Genomic DNA, 17,885 nt, shown 5'->3' on the forward strand with positions numbered 1-17,885 from the left:
CTTCCCATAAAGAAACATCTACCACAAAACAAAACAAAAAGCAACTGTGTTGACTGAAAGCAAGATTTCAGAACAGGGCCTGGAAAGTGTCCCCCGAAAATGCTTCAGAGTGAAAACTTACACGAAGAACTTCTGGTTAAATGTGGCAGAGGAGTCTCTTGTGAATCGAAGAACTTCTGGTTAAATGTGGCAGAGGAGTCTCTTGTGAATCGTGAATCTCTGCTCCCTCCCAAGCCCTACCAAAGACAACAATACAGGAGTAAAAAAGAGTTAAAAAAAAAAAAAAAAAAAACCTGACAAGGTCTCTGAGAATAGAAGAGGAGGCAGCAGCAGACGGAGGATGTCACCACATTTCGTAAGGTGGGAAGCAGAGGAAGGAGTGGTGAGTCACACAGAGGCATGGAGGGAGCTGAGGCCTGATCCCGCAGAGAGGAGGAGAGAGGCAGGTGGAGCTGCTGGGAGACAGAGGACCGTGCTGTGAATGGCAGGAGTGTGGTGCCTGCCTGAGAGCCAGGTGAGAGGACCAGGTGGGCAGTGGGCTGTCTGCTCCTGCCCACTCCTGAAGGAGACCTGAGGTTTACTCCTTGGGGAATTTGGATCAGCACATCAGGTACTGTGAAGAGCAGGTATGGGGTACAGAACTGGAAATATGGAGAACAAAAGGAAATCTAGATACTAAAAGGTAAACTCTCAGCCCCTTTTCCTCACCCTGCTTCTAGATAACCTAGGAGCCAGGCACATTTCTCACCCCTTCACCCCACTCCAACCCGCCCCCTACTCCACAACCACCACCTGAAAATGAAAGAACCTTTTTCTGTAGAAATTGAACAGGCTCAAAGGGAAGACCTTTAGATACAGGCATTTGGGGCCCTCAATGGAAGAGCAGCCCAGGGACAACCACACTGCGCAGGGAAGTCCCCCATTAGTCAAGCTCTACCCAAGCAGGTTGGCCATCCATCTAGTCATCTCTTTAGCACATAATCCTTTAATATGATCAGAGAGAAGAAGAAAACTTTTTAAAGTGCTATAAAATCCTCAGGGAGATAAAATAAGATTTATATTTCAAGGTTCATTTTCATGAACTGGCAGAAAACCAGGGATAAAGAAAAGACTCTAAAAGGATCCAGAAAGAAAACAGGTGACTCCAAAGGATCAGGAATGAGAATGGGAGTAGGCTTCTCAGCAGCAGTGCTGGAAGCTGGAGCAGAATGGAGCAAGGCCTTCAGAATTCTGAGTGAGAATGATTTACAGCCTAGAGATCTAAACCCAAACCATTAGTCAAGAGGAATGGTACAGTAAAAAGATATTTTCAGGGCGGGCGCAATGGCACACACCTGTAATCCCAGCAGTTTGGGAGCACGAGGCCGGCCAATCACGAGGTCAAGAGATTGAGACCATCTTGGCCAACATGGTGAAACCCCGTCTCTACTAAAAATAGAAAAATTAGGCATGGTGGCATGCGCCTGTAGTCCCAGCTACTCGGGAGGCTGAGGCAGGAGAATCGCTTGAACCTGGGAGGCAGAGGTTGCAGTGAGTGGAGATAGCGCCACTGCACTCCGTCCTAGGCAACAGAGCAAGACTCATCTCAAAAAAAAAAAAAAAAAAAGAAAGAAACAAGAAAGAAAAAGAAAGTAGGTAATGTCCAAAGCTGACAAATCAACAAAATAGCATTATAGGCATTTTTAGAAATATGGGAGGCAGTTAAAACTGAGAAAAACAATGGAAAAGGATGAACTGACTACCTCTGGGGATCAGAGCAGGGATGGGGATTGAGTGGGACTGGGTAGAACAGTGCACTGCTATTTTTCATCATACACCTTTTAGTACTTTTGACTTTTTTTTTTAAGTTGGGTTCTCACTCTGTCACCCAGGCTGAAGTGCAGAGGTAGGATCATAGCTCACTGCAACCTTGAACATTTGGGCTCATACAATCCTCCCGCCTCAGCCTCTGAAGTAGCTAGGCCTACAGGTGCACGCTGCCATGTCCAGCTAATTTTTTTTTGGAGAGACAAGATCTCACTATGTTGCCCAGGCTGGTCTAGAACTCCTGGCCTCAAGTGATCCTCCCTCCTTGGCCTCCCAAAGTGCTGGTATAACCCACATGAGCCACTGCACCCAGTCCCTTTTGACTTTTTAATTTTTGTATGTATTTACATTATTTTCACAAAAATAAAAGGTAATTTTTAAAAGAAAAAAATTTAAATTGACAAAAACAAAATAGCAAAAAATATTAGTCATTGATTGCTTATGTCTCTGATTTATTTCCATTCTGCTGACTTTTCTCTTTCTCTTTATCTTCTTTCTTTCTTTTTTTTTCTGAGACAGTCTCGCTCTGTTGCCCAGGCTGGGGTGCAGTGGTGTGATCTCAGCTGACTGCAACCTCCTCCTCCTGGGTTCAAGCAATTCTCCTGCTTCAGCCTCCTGAGTGGCTGGATTACAGGCATGTGCCACCACACCTGGCTAATTTTTTTTGTATTTTTAGTAAAGAGGAGGTTTCACCATGTTGTCCAGACTGGTCCTGAACTCCTGACCTCAAGTGATCTGCCCCCCTCAGCCTTCCAAAGTACTGGGATTACAGGTGTGTGCCACCATGCCTGGCCCCAAGGCTTAACTCTTGATTGGATAATATGATAGAGTTGCCAGATAAAATATATTTAAGATGTTTTCGCACTAAAAAGTTATTTATTATTTTTCTGAAATTCAAATTTTACTCGTCCTCTTGTATTTTTGTATTCTATTTGTTTGCTAAATCTGGAACCCTAAAAAGTGGACTCTGTTTTCTCTAACCACACAAGCTAGGACTGTGACCAAAGAGAGATACTGAAACCAGAAAGTTCTTCTGCAATTGATATTCACAACTAACTGACTAAACATTCTGGTCGAGGATGAGCGGTGATGTGGTATCTAGTATAGATGTGTATGGTGTGATGCCAACCAGCCCCTGGCCAGTCTCTGTGAGCCTAGAAGCATACATACTTAAGGGAGTGCAGGTCTCGCCCTGCGACCTGCAGCAGCGCACCCCACCTCCCCCACCTCTTTCCCCTCCCTCTGGTCCTCCTTTCTCCATCTGTCCCTTAGGGCTTAGGAGCTGAGCCCAAGGCTTCTGTAGGTTATCACCATCGCTGGGCTGCATTCTTTCTCCTGAGAGGGGGAAGGGCAGGATGAGAAATGACCTCAATTTAGCTAAATTCAGGAGTGAGATGACATCCATGTCACTATCTTTTGCTTTTTATGGAAAAAACTATCTCTTTAGGCAAATTTCTTACATAGTTGCTTAATCTTGTCTACAATGTGCTTTATTTAAGAGTTTCACTCTCAGAGGAGGATTTTGTTCTTCAATTGTGGAGTGATCTCTATCACCAGTGACTAAAGGTAGGAATGGGATAATTTTCTCCCTTTTATGCTTAGGAAGCTATCCTTTGGTGTTAATAGAATTAAGACTAAGGAAACAGATGAGTCCTCCTGAAAGCTAAAATCGTCTCTGGAATATATAAATATGTAATTTGGAAATACATAAATTTATACAGTAAAAGAGAAACAGCTAAAATCTGGATATGTACAAATACAGAAGAATACACATATAAAGCATTTTTATTGTTTTGACATTAATTATTCCTTTTTTTGAGCAGATATTGGAGCACAGAAAGCCATACCCCAAAATATGATGCTTCGGCATGCTGAGTGCTTTGAAAATTGAAAGGCCTCAGAAATAATCCTCATTGCCAGGGTCTTCCTCTGACCTCCCCCTACCTCCCTTTCTCTCTGATCCTGTCTCTCCCAAAGCACAGAATGGAGCTGTTCTCTGAAGTTCCCTTATCTACCTAGAAACTGGACCCCCAAAGAGGAACACAATTTGCCTTTGATCCCTTCGCTGAAATTTCATTAACCAGAGAAAATTAAAACTTCTATCACAAAGGAAGAGACTGAACATTAAACACCATAGCTACAGCCCAGACAAACTTCTTCCCAAACCATCGTTTGTTCTCCCACCCGTTAAATTGCCAGAGAATCATTCACAAGATAAAGTCTGCCCTCTGGGTCCATTCATTCCCCACTAAAAATCTTTTACTCGTACACCCTCATGTCTCCTTCCTCCATGAAGAAGGGTCTATAAACCTCTAGGCCTTATTGGGTTATGGGGTAATCATTCTCATGCAGTTCCCCTGTGCTCTGCATGTTAAATAAATTTGTATGCCTTTTTCTCCTACCTGCCTTTTGTCATTTTCAGTGAACCTTCAGAAGGTAAAGGCGGAAGCTTTCCTTCTTTGCCCCTACAGTGTCAACAACAGCCAGCCAGGCAAAGGGTTTCAGAAACCCAAGTGGGATTAAGGTGATTAGCCACATGGCTCTATTCTACAAACTAGTGATCAGAATAACAAGAGTTTGCTTATTAGGAGGCCGAGGTGGGAGAATTGCTTGAGTTCAGGAGTTTTGAGACCAGTCTAGGCAACACAGTGAGACCCTGTCTCTATTTAATAAAAATAAAATAAAATAAAAATATTTAAGTTTGCTTAAACATTTTCAAAGCTTTCTAAAAACAAATGGCTGTATCATATATATATTTAATTATAAAATAATCATGTAAAATATTTAATCATGTTCAATCATGCATGTATTGTAGACCTGTGAGATGGCCATTCTTTTGAATTCTCCCAATGACTTAGGAGCTCAGTTCAATCCCAGAAAGTTTTTGTATCTTTCAGACAGCTCTAATTGTTTAAAGGTCTTCCATTTAAAGATGAAATCTAGCTTTATATAGCTCTCACTCTTTGGCCCTATGCTTGCCTTGAAAATTAAGGAAGAACAAGCCATCTTCTACAAAACAGCCTTCAAAGGTCTGAAGACATTACAGGGCTGCTGGAACTGCATCCTTTGCTCCTCCAGTAACCTGGTCTGCAGTTCTCCATCTTCCTGTGAGCACTTTAGTTCACCGATGCTAGGCTTAAAATAAGATACTCACACTGAAATTCTCCTGGTATGGCCTGAGGCTAGCAAAATAGTGAAGGACTGACTTTCTGTGATCTGAAAGCTGAACATCCATCCAGTAAAGTAAAAGCAGCTAGTAGAGTACTGTTTTAAGAATACCAGTTTTCTGGCAGAGGAAAGACTTGTCTGATTCAACAGAAACAAATAAGCTTATATTTACAAAAGGTTAAAAGATTCACGCATTTTGATATAGAAATGCCATTTTATATGAACACAGGTAATGGATTAACAGACAACCTTTGCAGGACAGAAGCTAACCAACCTGACTTTAATCATCACTACCTTTGCAGTCAGGAGCTGGGTAACTTCCTGCAGTAAAAAGCCTTAGGGGAATGCAATTTCCATTGCTTTGTGATGTTAATTTAAGGCAATTATCGTAAGTAGACTCCCAAAAAGTTTTGCATATTATTTGTCCTTGTGAAAGCCCAGTGCTGTTGGAGAGTCGGGATGCTGGAGAAGCCCTAGGAAAGGAATAGTCAGAATTTATGTTTTGTTTTGTTTTTGTTTTTGTTGAGACAGAGTCTCACTCTGTTGCCCAGGCTGGAATGCAGTGGCATGATCTCTGCTCACTGCAGCTCCCCGCCCCCAAGGTTAAAGTGATTCTCCCACCTTAGCCTCCTAAGTAGCTGGGATTATAGGCACGCACCACCACGTCTGGCTAATTTTTGTATTTTTAGTAGAGAGGGGGTTTACCATGTTGGCCAGGTTGGTCTCGAACCCCTGACCTCAAGTGATCTACCTGCCTTGGTCTTCCAAAGTGCTGGGATTACAGGCGTGAGCCACCGCACCCAACCTAGAATTTACTTTTTTTTTTTTTTTTTTTTAGAGACAAGTCTTGCCACATTGCCTAGGCTGGCCTTGGACTTCTGGGCTCAAGGGGTCCTCCCAAGTAGCTGGGATTACAGGTGTGCACCACCACACCTGACTTAGATACTTCTGTAAGAGCTGAAGATCTCAAAGTTTGAAAACTTCTAGAGTTTTCCAACTTTCCTATGAAAGGCTGGAAACCCTGCTCCAAGAGCACTCTCTACTTAGATTTTTTTTTTTTTGAGACAGTCTTGCTCTGTCACCCAGGCTGAAGTGCAATGGCACAATCTCGGCTCACTGCAACCTCCGCCTCCCAGGTTCAAGCGATTCTCCTGCCTCAGCCTCCCAAGTAGCTGGGATTACAGGCACCTGCCACCACGCCTGGCTAATTTTGTATTTTTAATAGAGATGGGGTTTCAACACGTTGGCTAGGCTAGTCTCGAACTCCTGACCTCAGGCGATCCACCCACCTTGGCCTCTCAAAGTCCTAGGAATACAGGCGTGAGCCACCGCCTCCGGCCTCCATTTAGTATTTTCACGGCACCTGCATTTTCAGTTTTTCCTGGGCAGGAAGGGCAAGAATAAAACTGCTTCTCCAGTTCATTTGGCTGTATTAGAACAGTTTTGTTGTGTATGGAGGGAAAAAAATGGGCATTCTTTTCTCCTTGACACTTTCGGGACCACTATGCATTTAAGTTATGTGCTGAGCTTGACTGTGGTGGGAAGAAAGGTGACCCTGGGGTCCACGGCTCAGTGGTCCCATAACCCACTAGGAGGTCTCCTTGAGCCATTTCTGGGGGTGGGAGAGGATTCACCTGTTGGATTGTCCGCCCACCCCCTGCGTTGCATGGATCAAAATGGGAACAGAACAGCTGAAAGTGCTGGAGGATAAATAAGGACCAGCTGGAAGGCTGGGCGCGGTGGCTCACGCCTGTAATCTCAGCACTTTGGGAGGCCCAGGCAGGTGTATTGCCTGAGATCAGGAGTTCAAGACAAGCCTGGCCAACATGGTGAAACCCCATCTCTATTAAAAATACAAAAAGATTAGCTGGCCATGGTGGCATGTGCCTGTAATCCCAGCTACTCAGGAGGCTGAGGCAGGGGAATTGCTTGAACCAGGGAGGTGAAGGTTGCAGTGAGCCGAGATCACGCCACTGCACTCCAGCCTGGGCAACAGAGCGAAAATCCATCTCAAAAAAAAAGGGACCAGCTGTTTTTCCAGCCCCGCGTTTCAGTGCCAGGGCCTCTGGGCCAGGCACTTCTATTGAACGTCAGCCACAGAGTTGGGGGGCTGCACAAAGAGGAAAGAGGCTGCTCAAAAGAGTCTGGAAATTCAAGAATGTGAGAGTAATGATTGCTGTAGCTGTTCACCAGCTTTAAAGAGTAAGCCTGCAAGTGGTAGGTATGGAAACTTAGGTATAAACCTGGATTTGGCAAAACATAGTAAAAACTTTAAAAGTGTGCATGAGGGCTGGGCACGGTGGCTCACACCTGTGATCCCCAAACTTGGGGAGGCTAAGGCAGAAGAATTGCTTGAACCCAGGAATTCAAGAGCAGCCTGAGCAACACGACAAAACCCTGTCTCTATGAAAAATTTAAATAAAATTAGCTGGGCGTGGTGGCGCACCTGTAGTCCCAGCTACCCAGGAGGCTGAGGTAGGAGGATTGCTTGAGTCCAGGAGGTCAAAGCTGCTGTGAACTTCCACCAAAGGCTGTGTGTCCCCAGATTAAAAAAAAAAAAAAAAAAAAGCCAAGTGCAGTGGCTCACACCTGTAATCCCAGCACTTTGGGAGGCTGAGGTGGGTGGATCAAGAGGTCAGGGGTTCGAGACCAGCCTGGCCAACATAGCAAAACCCTGACTATACTAAAAAAAATACAAAAATATTATCCGGGCGTGGTGGCAGGCACCTGTAGTCTCAGCTACTCTGGAGGCTGAGGCAGAATTGCTTGAACATGGGAGGCAGAGGCTGCCATGAGCTGAGATCATACCACTGCACTCCAGCCTGGGCAACAGAGGAAAAAAAAAAAAAAAGGAAAAACCCTAGATGTCCGTAGAAGTTCAGTTTTCAGAGGTGAAGGGGGAAAACTTCCCCCTTCACCCTCTGAAGATTCACTGAAAATGAACTGACAAAACGCGCAGATTAAGAGGAGAAAAAGGCATACAAATTTATTGATGGGAGGGGGAAATTGGGGATCACAAAGTGATTACCCAAATAATCCTATGGTGCCCAGATGCCCCCAGATGCTTATATAACTTTATTCACAGAGGAGGCGAAATGTAGGTCATTCTTTTGAGGGGCAATAAATGATTATTAGGGAGAATGAATGGACCTTGGAGAACAGAAATTAAGCTGTAAATGATCCTCTTTGCAGTTGAGTGAGCCTTAGAAACAGACATGATCTTGTGAAAAGGTCAGTCCAGGTAGGGTTATATTCCTCAATCTTCTTTTTTGCAGTAGATAATGAGATACATGGGAGGTGATGGAAAACAGTTGTTTTCTTTGGTGGATCCAGTTTTATTTTGTTTTGTATTTTTTTTTTTTTTGAGACAGAGTCTCCACTCTGCAAACTCCGCCTCCCGAGTTTGAGCGATTCTCGTGCCTCAGCCTTCCAAGTAGCTGAGATTACAGGTGCTCACCATCATGCCTGGCTAATTTTTGTATTTTTTGTTTGTTTGTTTGTTTTTGAGACGGAGTCTCGCTCTGTCGCCCAGGCTGGAGTGCAGTGGCTCACTCCGCTCACTGCAAGCTCCACCTCCCGGGTTCACACCATTCTCCTGCCTCAGCCTCCCGAGTAGCTGGGACTACAGGCACCTGCCACCATGCCTGGCTAATTTTTTTTTTTTTTTTTTGTATTTTTAGTAGAGACAGGGTTTCACTGTGTTAGCCAGGATGGTCTCGATCTCCTGCCCTCATGATCCACCCGCCTCAGCCTCCCAAAGTGCTGGCATTACAGGCGTGAGCCACCGCGCTCTGCCTAATTTTTGTATTTTTAATAGAGACGGGATTTCACCATGTTGGCCAGGCTGGTCTCCATCTCCTGACCTCAGGTGATCCGCCTGCCTTGGCCTCCCAAAGTGCTGGGATTACAGGCGTGAGCCACTGCACCCAGCCCACAAATTTATATAAGTTTTACATGACACAGTAGTCTTCAGAAATGAGGACTCAAAAAGCAGGTAAAATTGTGTATTTTTATGCTTAAGATTTTTTGTTTTGTTTTGTATTTTTGAGATGGAGTCTCTCTTAGTTGCCCAGGCTGGAGTACAGTGGTGCCATCTAAGCTCACTGCAACCTCCACCTCCCTGGTTCAAGTGATTTTCCTCCTTCAGCCTCCTAAGTAGCTGGGACTACAGGTGTGCACCACCTCCCCCAGCTAATTTTTTTTTGTGTATTTTTAGTAGAGATGGGGTTTGGCCATTTTGGCCAGGCTGGTCTTGAACTCCTGGCCTCAGATAATCTGCCTGCCTTGTATGCTTAGGTTTGTCGAAACAAGGACAGTTGTGGAGTAATGTGATTGGAGGACAAAAGGGTTATGCTCAGCAGGGCACAGTGGCTCATGCCTGTAATCCCAGCAATTTTGGAGGCTGAGGTAGGAGGATCACTTGAGCCCAGGAGTTCCAGACCAGCCTGGGCAACATAGCAAGACGCCATCTCTACAAAAAGTAAAAAATTAGCTAGGCGTGGTGGCACGGCCTGTAGTCCCAGCTACTGGGAGACTTAGGTGGGAGGATTGCTTGAGCCTGGGAGATGGAGGCTGCAGTGAGCTGTGATTGCCATTACACTTCAGTCTGGGTGACAGAGCGAGACCCTATTTAAACAAAAAAAAGGTATGATCTAATGATAATAAACTCAGTGAAACCTAGTAAGGCCTGTTTGTTTAGATTCTTTTTCTCTTCAGGAATAAGGATGTTCCTGTCTTCTGGCTACAGGAAGAGTACCTCTTGATTGAGGGCCTTATGACCTGCTTCAGGGGAGAAGGTCAGAGAGTAACTCTCTAGGTTTTTGTTTTTTTCTTTAAGTTTTCTTAATTTTTTTTTTTTTTGGCTGTAAGTTTATTCAATGCAAAATAACCCTCTCCAATTTTACTGAGGTGGCTGACCACATCCACCGTCAAATCGGCCTCTAAACTGGAATTCGGTTGCTGACCCAGCCCCAGCCTCGGCTTTCTTGTCGGCACCAGGGGGCACAACACTCCGTCTGTGGGTATCTTTGTCGGCTTCCCCTCTTGTGAGTCTTGCAGGTCACTTACCCTCCAGACCTTTAGGCTGAAGCTTGCCAGTCTCTGGATGGCTGTAGCATAGGGTGGCAGGCACAATTTCCAGGAGCAGATGAAGGTAATCATGGAGATACTGGATACCCTCATTGGTAAGGTACCAGTAGTAATGTCTCCAGGCAAACTGTTCCTTCACGTGCCTCGGGACTTGGGAGACTGCATGGCCTTCGTGACATGAAGGTTGGGCACATTCTTGTCTGCCAGCTCCGGGTGCTTAGGCATGTAGACCTCCTTCTTGGCCACCATGACTCCCTCCTTAAAAAGGAGTTCATAAATGGCAATCTGGTTCTTCTTAGCCATCAACATCTTTGCAGCTGTAGGCAGCTCGGGCCAGCTGGAAAGTCCTTCCTAGGTTGTATGACCTGTTTCGGGGGGGAAGGGAGAGGAGAAGGGATGGTGAGAGTGACCTTCCTGTTGCCGCTTTCTCAAATGCCAAGGTGCCATGTTTTAGGGTAGCATGTTCTGACTCCATCAATACCAAAATATAATAATAATTCTTATAATAATAAAGAAAAAAATAGACCAATCTAATTCATAAATATTTAAAAATCACAAATAAAATTATAGCAAACAAAATCCAAAAACACACTGAAAGCATAATATACTATGTCCAAATGGAGTTTAATCTAGGAATAGAAATAAGGTTTGAGATAAGAAAATCTACTAATGTAAGTCATTATATTAATAATTCTACATAGGAAACATGGTTATCTATAAATACTGAAAATGCAAAATTAAATATTTGTTCTATTTCTTTCTTTTTCTTTTCTTTTTTTTTTTTTTGAGATAGGGTCTTGCTCTGTCACCCAGGCTGGAGTGCAGTAATGTAATTATAGGTCTCTGCAGCATGAATTCCTGGGTTCAGGTGATGCTCCTGCCTTAGCCACCCAAGTAGCTAAGGCTACAGGTGTACATCACCACTCATGGCTAGAATATCTATAATTAGCTTAGGGTTTCTAGCTCCATAATAAAAATAATTAGTGGGGAATATTCTGTAAGGTAATCTTAGAAGGAGGAAGAAGAGGGAAAAGAGGAGGAAGAATAAGAATAAGGAGGAGGAGGAGAAAAGAGAAGGAGGGAGAAACAGGAGGAGGAAGAAGAAGAGGAGAAAGAGGAAGGAGAAGAAAAAAAGAAGAAGAGGAGCAGGAGGAGGAGGAGAAAAGAAGAAGAAAAGAAAAGAAGAGGCCGGGCGCAGTGGCTCACTCCTGTAATCCCAGCACTTTGGGAGGCCGAGGAGGGCAGATCACGAGGTCAGGAGATCGAGACCATCCTGGCTAACACGGTGAAACCCCGTCTCTACTAAAAATACAAAAAATTAGCCAGGAGTGGTGGCGGGCGCCCTACTCGGGAGGCTGAGGCAGGAGAATGGTGTGAACCCGGGAGGCGGAGCTTGCAGTGAACCGAGATCACACCACTGCACTCCAGCCTGGGTGACAGAGCGGTACTCTGTCTCAAAAAAAAAAGAAAAGAAGAAAAAAGGTGGTCTCGGTGGCTCATGCCTGTAATCCTAGCACTTTGGGAGGCTGAGCACTTTGGGAGGATTGCTTAAGCACAGGAGTTGGAGACTAGCATGGGCAACATAGTGAGACCTTGCCTCTATGATATGGTTTCTCTGTGTCCCCACCCAAATCTCAACTTGAATTGTATCTCCCAGAATTCCCATGTGTTGTGGGAGGGACCCAGGAGAAGGTAATTGAATCACGGGGGCCGGTCTTTCCCATGCTATTCTTGTGATAGTGAATAAGTCTCACGAGATCTGATGGGCTTATCAGGGGTTCCTGCTTTTGCTTCTTCCTTATTTTTCTCTTGACACCACCACGTAAGTAGTGCCTTTCGCCGCCATGATTCTGAGGCCTCCCCAGTCGTGTGGAACTGTAAGTCCAATTAAACCTCTTTTTCTTCCCAGTCTCAGGTATGTCTTTATCAGCAGTGTGAAAATGGACTAATACACTCTACAAAAAAATTTTTGTTTTTTTTTTGAGACAGAGTCTCACTCTGTCACTAGGCTGGAGTGTGGTGGCACAATCTCGACTCACTGCAAACTCCACCTCCTGGGTTCAAGAGATTCTCCTGCTCAGCCTCCCGAGTAGCTGGGACTACAGGCTCACACCACCACGCCTAGCTAATTTTTGTATTTTTAATAGAGACGTGGTTTCACCTTGGCCAGGATGGTCTCAATCTCTTGACCTTGTGATTTGCCCACCTTGGCCTCCCAAAGTGCTGGGATTACAGCTGTGAGCCACCACGCCCAGCCAAAATTTTTAAAAATCAGCTGGACATGGTGGTGTGCACCAGCTACTTGGGAGGCTGAGGTGGGAGGATCACTTAAGTCTAGCAGGTTGAGGTTGCAGTGAGCCTTGAATGTGCCATTGCACTCCAGCCTGGGCAACAGAGTGAGACTCAGTCTCAAAAGAAAAAAAAAATGGAAAAGAAAATGTGGAGGCTAATTTCCCTACTTGTGAATGTGTACTGGACTTAGTGACTCACTTTCAATGAATACAGTAAGTAAAAAATGATGGCATGTGACCTATGACCCCAAGTCACAAAAGATAGCATGGCTTCTTCCTTGCTTTTTCTTGGTTCACTTACTCTGAAGGAAGACCCCTTGCCATGTGAGGGCACTCAAGCAGTCTTGTGGAGAGAGCCATGTAGTCATGAACTGAGATCTGCTGCAAACAGCCATGTAAATGAGCCATCTCGGAGGTAGATCCTCCAGCGCCAGACAAACCTTCACATAACTGAAACACCGGAAAACAAATTAAGACAGTCTTGAATTCCTGATTCACAGAAACTGTGAGATAATGTTTATATTTTAAGTCACTACATTTTGGAGCAATTTGCTATACAGTCATATGACTAATACAGAAGGCAAAATAAAGACATTTTCAGGTAGACAACAGGTGAATGAACTTGGCCCCAGCAGACTTGTACTATAGAATTTTTTTTTTTTCTTGAGACAGGATCTTGCTTAGCCTCCTGAGTAGCTGGGACCACAGACACATGCCATGACACCTGGCTACTTTTTGTTTGTTTGTTTTTGAGATGGAGTCTTGCTCTGCGGCCCAAGCTGGAGTGCAGTGGCGATCTCAGCTCACTGAAACCTCTACCCACTGGGTTCAAGCGATTCTCGTGCTTCAGCCTCCCAAGTAGCTGGGATTACAGGCACAGGCCACCAAAATTAGCCCAGCTAATTTTTGTATTATTATTATCATTATTTGAGACAGAGTTTCCCTCTGCTGCCTAGGCTGGAGTGCAGTGGTGCAATCTCGGCTCACTACAGCCTCCGCCTCCTGGGTTCAAGCAATTCTCCTGCCTCAGCCTCCCGAGTAGCTGGGATTACAGGCATGCACAACCACACCTGGCTAATTTTTTGTATTTTTAGTAGAAACAGGGTTTCACCATGTTGGCCAGGCTGGTCTTGAACTCCGGACCTCAGGTGATCTGCCCACCTCACCCTCCCAAAGTGCTGGAATTACAGGCATGAGCCACCATTTTTGTATTTTTAGTAGAGATAGGGTTTCACCATTTTGGCCAGGCTGGTCTCCAACTCCTGACCTCAGGGGATCTGCCCACTTTGGCCTCCCAAAGTGCTGGGATTACAGGCATGAGCCACCATGCCCAGCCTTAATTAATTTTTTTTATAGGGACAGAGTCTCACCATGTTGCCTAGGTTGGTCTTGAACTCCTTGGCTCAAGCAATTCTTGCACCTTGTCCTCCTCAAGTGCTGGAATTACAGGCATGAGCCATCTTGCCCGGCCTAAGGATTTCTAATGTAAAATTTTCAGGTAGAAGGAAAATGAAACCAGATGGAGGGTAAGAGTTAGCTAAGGAATGGATAACAAATAAAGTGGTAAATATATGTAAGATCTAATGTTTCATTGGATTTAAAAATATACCACAACAATAAGAAGGCCTAAACAAATGGAGAGATACACCATGTTCATGGATTGGGGGATTCGATATAATGATGTTAATTCTCCCCGAGTTGATCTATGGACTAAATATAATCCCAATTAAAATACCAGCATTTATTTCTAGAAATTGATGCTAAAATTTATATCAAAAAGCAAAAGCTAAAACACCCAAAACAGTTTTGTAAAAGAAGAACACATTTGGAGAACTCATACAACCTGATTTTAAGACTTACCATAAATCTATAGAAGGGTTGGCAAACTGGCCCACAGGTTAGCCTGCAGCCTGTTTTTGCAGGGCTTAAAAGCTAAAACTGCTTTTTCCAGTTTTAAATGGTTGAAAAAGGAAACAATAAAAATGTATGTAGCAGGAATTATATGTAGCCCACCCTTTACATTTGCAAACTCATAAGCTATAGTAATCAACACAGTATGGGTTGGGTGTGGTGGCTCATGCCTGAAATCCCAGCACTTTGGGAGGTTGAGGTAGGTAAATCACTTGAGGTCAGAAGTTCGAGACCAGCCTGACCAACATAGAGAAACCCCATCTCTACCAAAAAAAAAGAAAAAAAAATTAGCCAGGTGTGGTTGTGCATGTCTATAATCCCAGCTACTTGAGGCAGGAGAATTGCTTGAATTTGGGAGGCAGAGGTTGCAGTGAGCCAAGATCGTGCCACTGCACTCCAACTTGGGTGACAGAGTAAGACTCTGTCTCAAAAACAAAAACAGGCTGGGCGCAGTGGCTCATGCCTGTAATCCTAGCACTTTGGGAGGCCAAGGCAGGTGGATCACTTGAGGTCGGGAGTTCAAGACCAGCCTGACCAAAATGGTGAAACCATGTTTCTACTAAAAATACAAAATTAGCCGGGCATGGTGGCGCATGCCTGTAATCCCAGCTACTCGGGAGGCTGAGGCAGGAGAATTGCTTGAACCCGGGAGGTGGAGGTTGCAGTGAGCCGAGATCGCGCCATTGCACTCCAACCTGGGCAAGAAGAGTGAAACTCCGCCTCAAAAACAACAACAACAAATGCCACAATATGATATTAGCAAAAGGATGGACACATAGATCAGTGGAACAGAATACAGAGTCCAGAAATAGACTCACACATATATATGGTTAATTGATTTTTGACAAAGTTACCAAGGCAATTGAGTGAAAGAATAGTCTTTTCAACAAACTCTGCTGGAGCAATTAGATACTTACATGAAAGAAAAAGAAAAAGAAAAAAGAATCTCAACCTATGTGGAGAGACAATTCTCCATGGGCCTTTCATATATTCACACTATTTTTTTTTTGAGATGGAGTCTTGCTCTGTCGCCCTGGCTGGAGTGCAGTGGTATGATCTCAGCTCACTGCAATCTCTGCCTCCCAGGTTCAAGCGATTCTCCTGCCTCAGCCTCCGGAGTAGCTGTGATTCCTGGTGTCTGCCACCATGCCTGGCTAATTTTTGTATTTTTAGTAGAGACGGGGTTTCGCCATGTTGGCCAGGCTGGTCTCAAACTCCTGACCTCAGGTGATCTGCCCTCCTCGGCCTCCCCATGTGCTTGGATTACAGGTGTGAGTCACCATGCCGGGCCTTTTTTGTTTTGTTTTTGAGACAGGTTCTCGCTTTGTCACCCTGGCTGAAGTGCAGTGGCACAATCATGGCTCACCACAGCCTCAACCTCCCAGTCTCAAGCAATCCTCCCACCTCAGGTTCCTGAGTAGCTGGGACTATAGGCATGTAACACTACACCTGGCTAATTTTTTATTTTTTGTAGAGACAGGGTCTCACTATGTTGCCCAAGCTGGTCTTGAACTACTGGACTCAAGCAATCATCTCACTTCGGCTTCCCAAAATGCTGAGATTGGCCGGGCACTGTGGCTCATGCCTTTAATCCCAGCACTTTGGGAGACCGAGGTGGGTGGAACACCTGATGTCAGGAGTTCGAGACCAGCCTGGCCAACATAGCAAAACCCCGATTAGCCAGGTGTGTTGGCATGCACCTGTAATCCCAGCTACTTGGGAGGCTGAGGCAGGAGAATCACTTGAACCCGAGAGGTGGAGGTTGCCGTGAGCCAAGATTGCGCCATTGTATTCCAGCCTGGGTGACAAGAGCAAAACTCCATCTCAAAAAACAAAACAAACAAAAAAAACAAAGTGCTGAGATTACAGGTGTGAGCCACTGTGCCCAGCCTATTTGCACATCTTAAGCGTTAGACCAGATCCAGAATCTACAATGAACTCAAACATATTTACAAGAAAAAAACAAACAACCCCATCAAAAAGTGGGCAAAGGACATGAACAGCCACTTCTCAAAAGAAGACATTTATGCAGCCAAAAAACACATGAAGAAATGCTCATCATCACTGGCCATCAGAGAAATGCAAATCAAAACCACAGTGAGATACCATCTCACACCACTTAGAATGGCCATCATTACAAAATCAGGAAACAACAGGTGCTGGAGAGGATGTGGAGAAATAGGAACACTTTTACACTGTTGGTGGGGCTGTAAACTAGTTCAACCATTGTGGAAGTCAGTGTGGCAATTCCTCAGGGATCTAGAACTAGAAATACCATTTGACCCAGCCATCCCATTACTGGGTATATACCCAAAGGACTATAAATCATGCTGCTATAAAGACACATGCACACGTATGTTTATTGCGGCACTATTCACAATAGCAAAGAGTTGGAACCAACCCAAATGTCCAACAATGATAGACTGGATTAAGAAAATGTGGCACATATACACCATGGAATACTATGCAGCCATAAAAAAGGATGAGTTCATATCCTTTGTAGGGACATGGATGAAACTGGAAAACATCATTCTCAGTAAACTATCGCAAGGACAAAAAACCAAACACCGCATGTTCTCACTCATAGGTGGGAATTGAACAATGAGAACTCATGGACACAGGAAGGGGAACATCACACTCCGGGGACTGTTGTGGGGTTGGGGGAGGGGGGAGGGACAGCATTAGGAGATATACCTAATGCTAAATGACGAGTTAATGGGTGCAGGAAATCAACATGGCACATGGATACATATGTAACAAACCTGCACATTGTGCACATGTACCCTAAAACCTAAAGTATAATAAAAAAAAATAAAATAAAAAGAGTTAGACAAAGGCCAACACGTTGGCTCATGCCTGTAATCCCAACACCTTGGGAGGCTGAGGCAGGAGGATTGCCTGAGGTCAGAAGTTTGAGAGCAGCCTGGGCAAAACAGTGAGACCCTGTGCCTATGTTTTAAAGATACTAAAAAAAAAAAAAAAGTTATATCTTTTTAAGGATGTTTGTCCTTGAAACAGCCTGGAGATAGTGTCTATCTCCAGAGCAAAGGGCGGTTTATTTACTGTCCAGATAAAAGTAATTGCTCTGGAGAAAAGGTTGGGCAAATATGCTTGTAGTTCTTCTTTATTAATTATTGATGTTCTTTCAATTTAGAGTTCCTCAGCTGTGATACAAACCCCCTTTGTATGCCTCATCTAACTAGGCCCCTTGGCATAGCCCCTGTGGGACTTGGGGCACAAGGGGAACCAGGGCAAACATGAAGCTCATGTTGCTTGTTGTGCTGTAATAAAGATCTTTCTCTTTGTCTCTGGATCTGTGTCTTTTGCCAGTATCCTTTGAAATTGTTGTACAGATACTTGTTAGGTTGAAAGTAGGAGTAAAATCTTACATCCTTTAGTGTTCTTTTTTAATCACAGCTCACTGTAGCCTTGAACTCCTGGGCTCAAGCAATCCTCTTGCCTCAGCCTCCTGAATAGCTGGGACTACCGGCAAGTGCCATTACTCCCAGCTAATTATTGCAGTTTTTGTAGAGATGGGGTTTCGCCATGGTGGCCAGGCTGGTCATGAACTCCTGGGCTCAAGCAATCCTCCTGCCTTGGCCCCTCAAAGTGCTGTGATTA

The 17,885-nt window shown here is 44.6% G+C and overlaps 1 pseudogene; it reads right to left on the bottom strand.

Annotated features, from left to right (window-relative positions):
- Nucleotides 1-9,874: 9,874 nt before the first annotated feature.
- LOC100600594 lies at nt 9,875-10,371 on the bottom strand (annotated as a pseudogene).
- Between the last annotated feature and the right edge of the window lie 7,514 nt (nt 10,372-17,885).

Source organism: Nomascus leucogenys, chromosome 2 (genome assembly GCF_006542625.1).
Source record: "Nomascus leucogenys isolate Asia chromosome 2, Asia_NLE_v1, whole genome shotgun sequence".
In the NCBI taxonomy this organism is placed as follows: Eukaryota; Metazoa; Chordata; class Mammalia; order Primates; family Hylobatidae; genus Nomascus; species Nomascus leucogenys.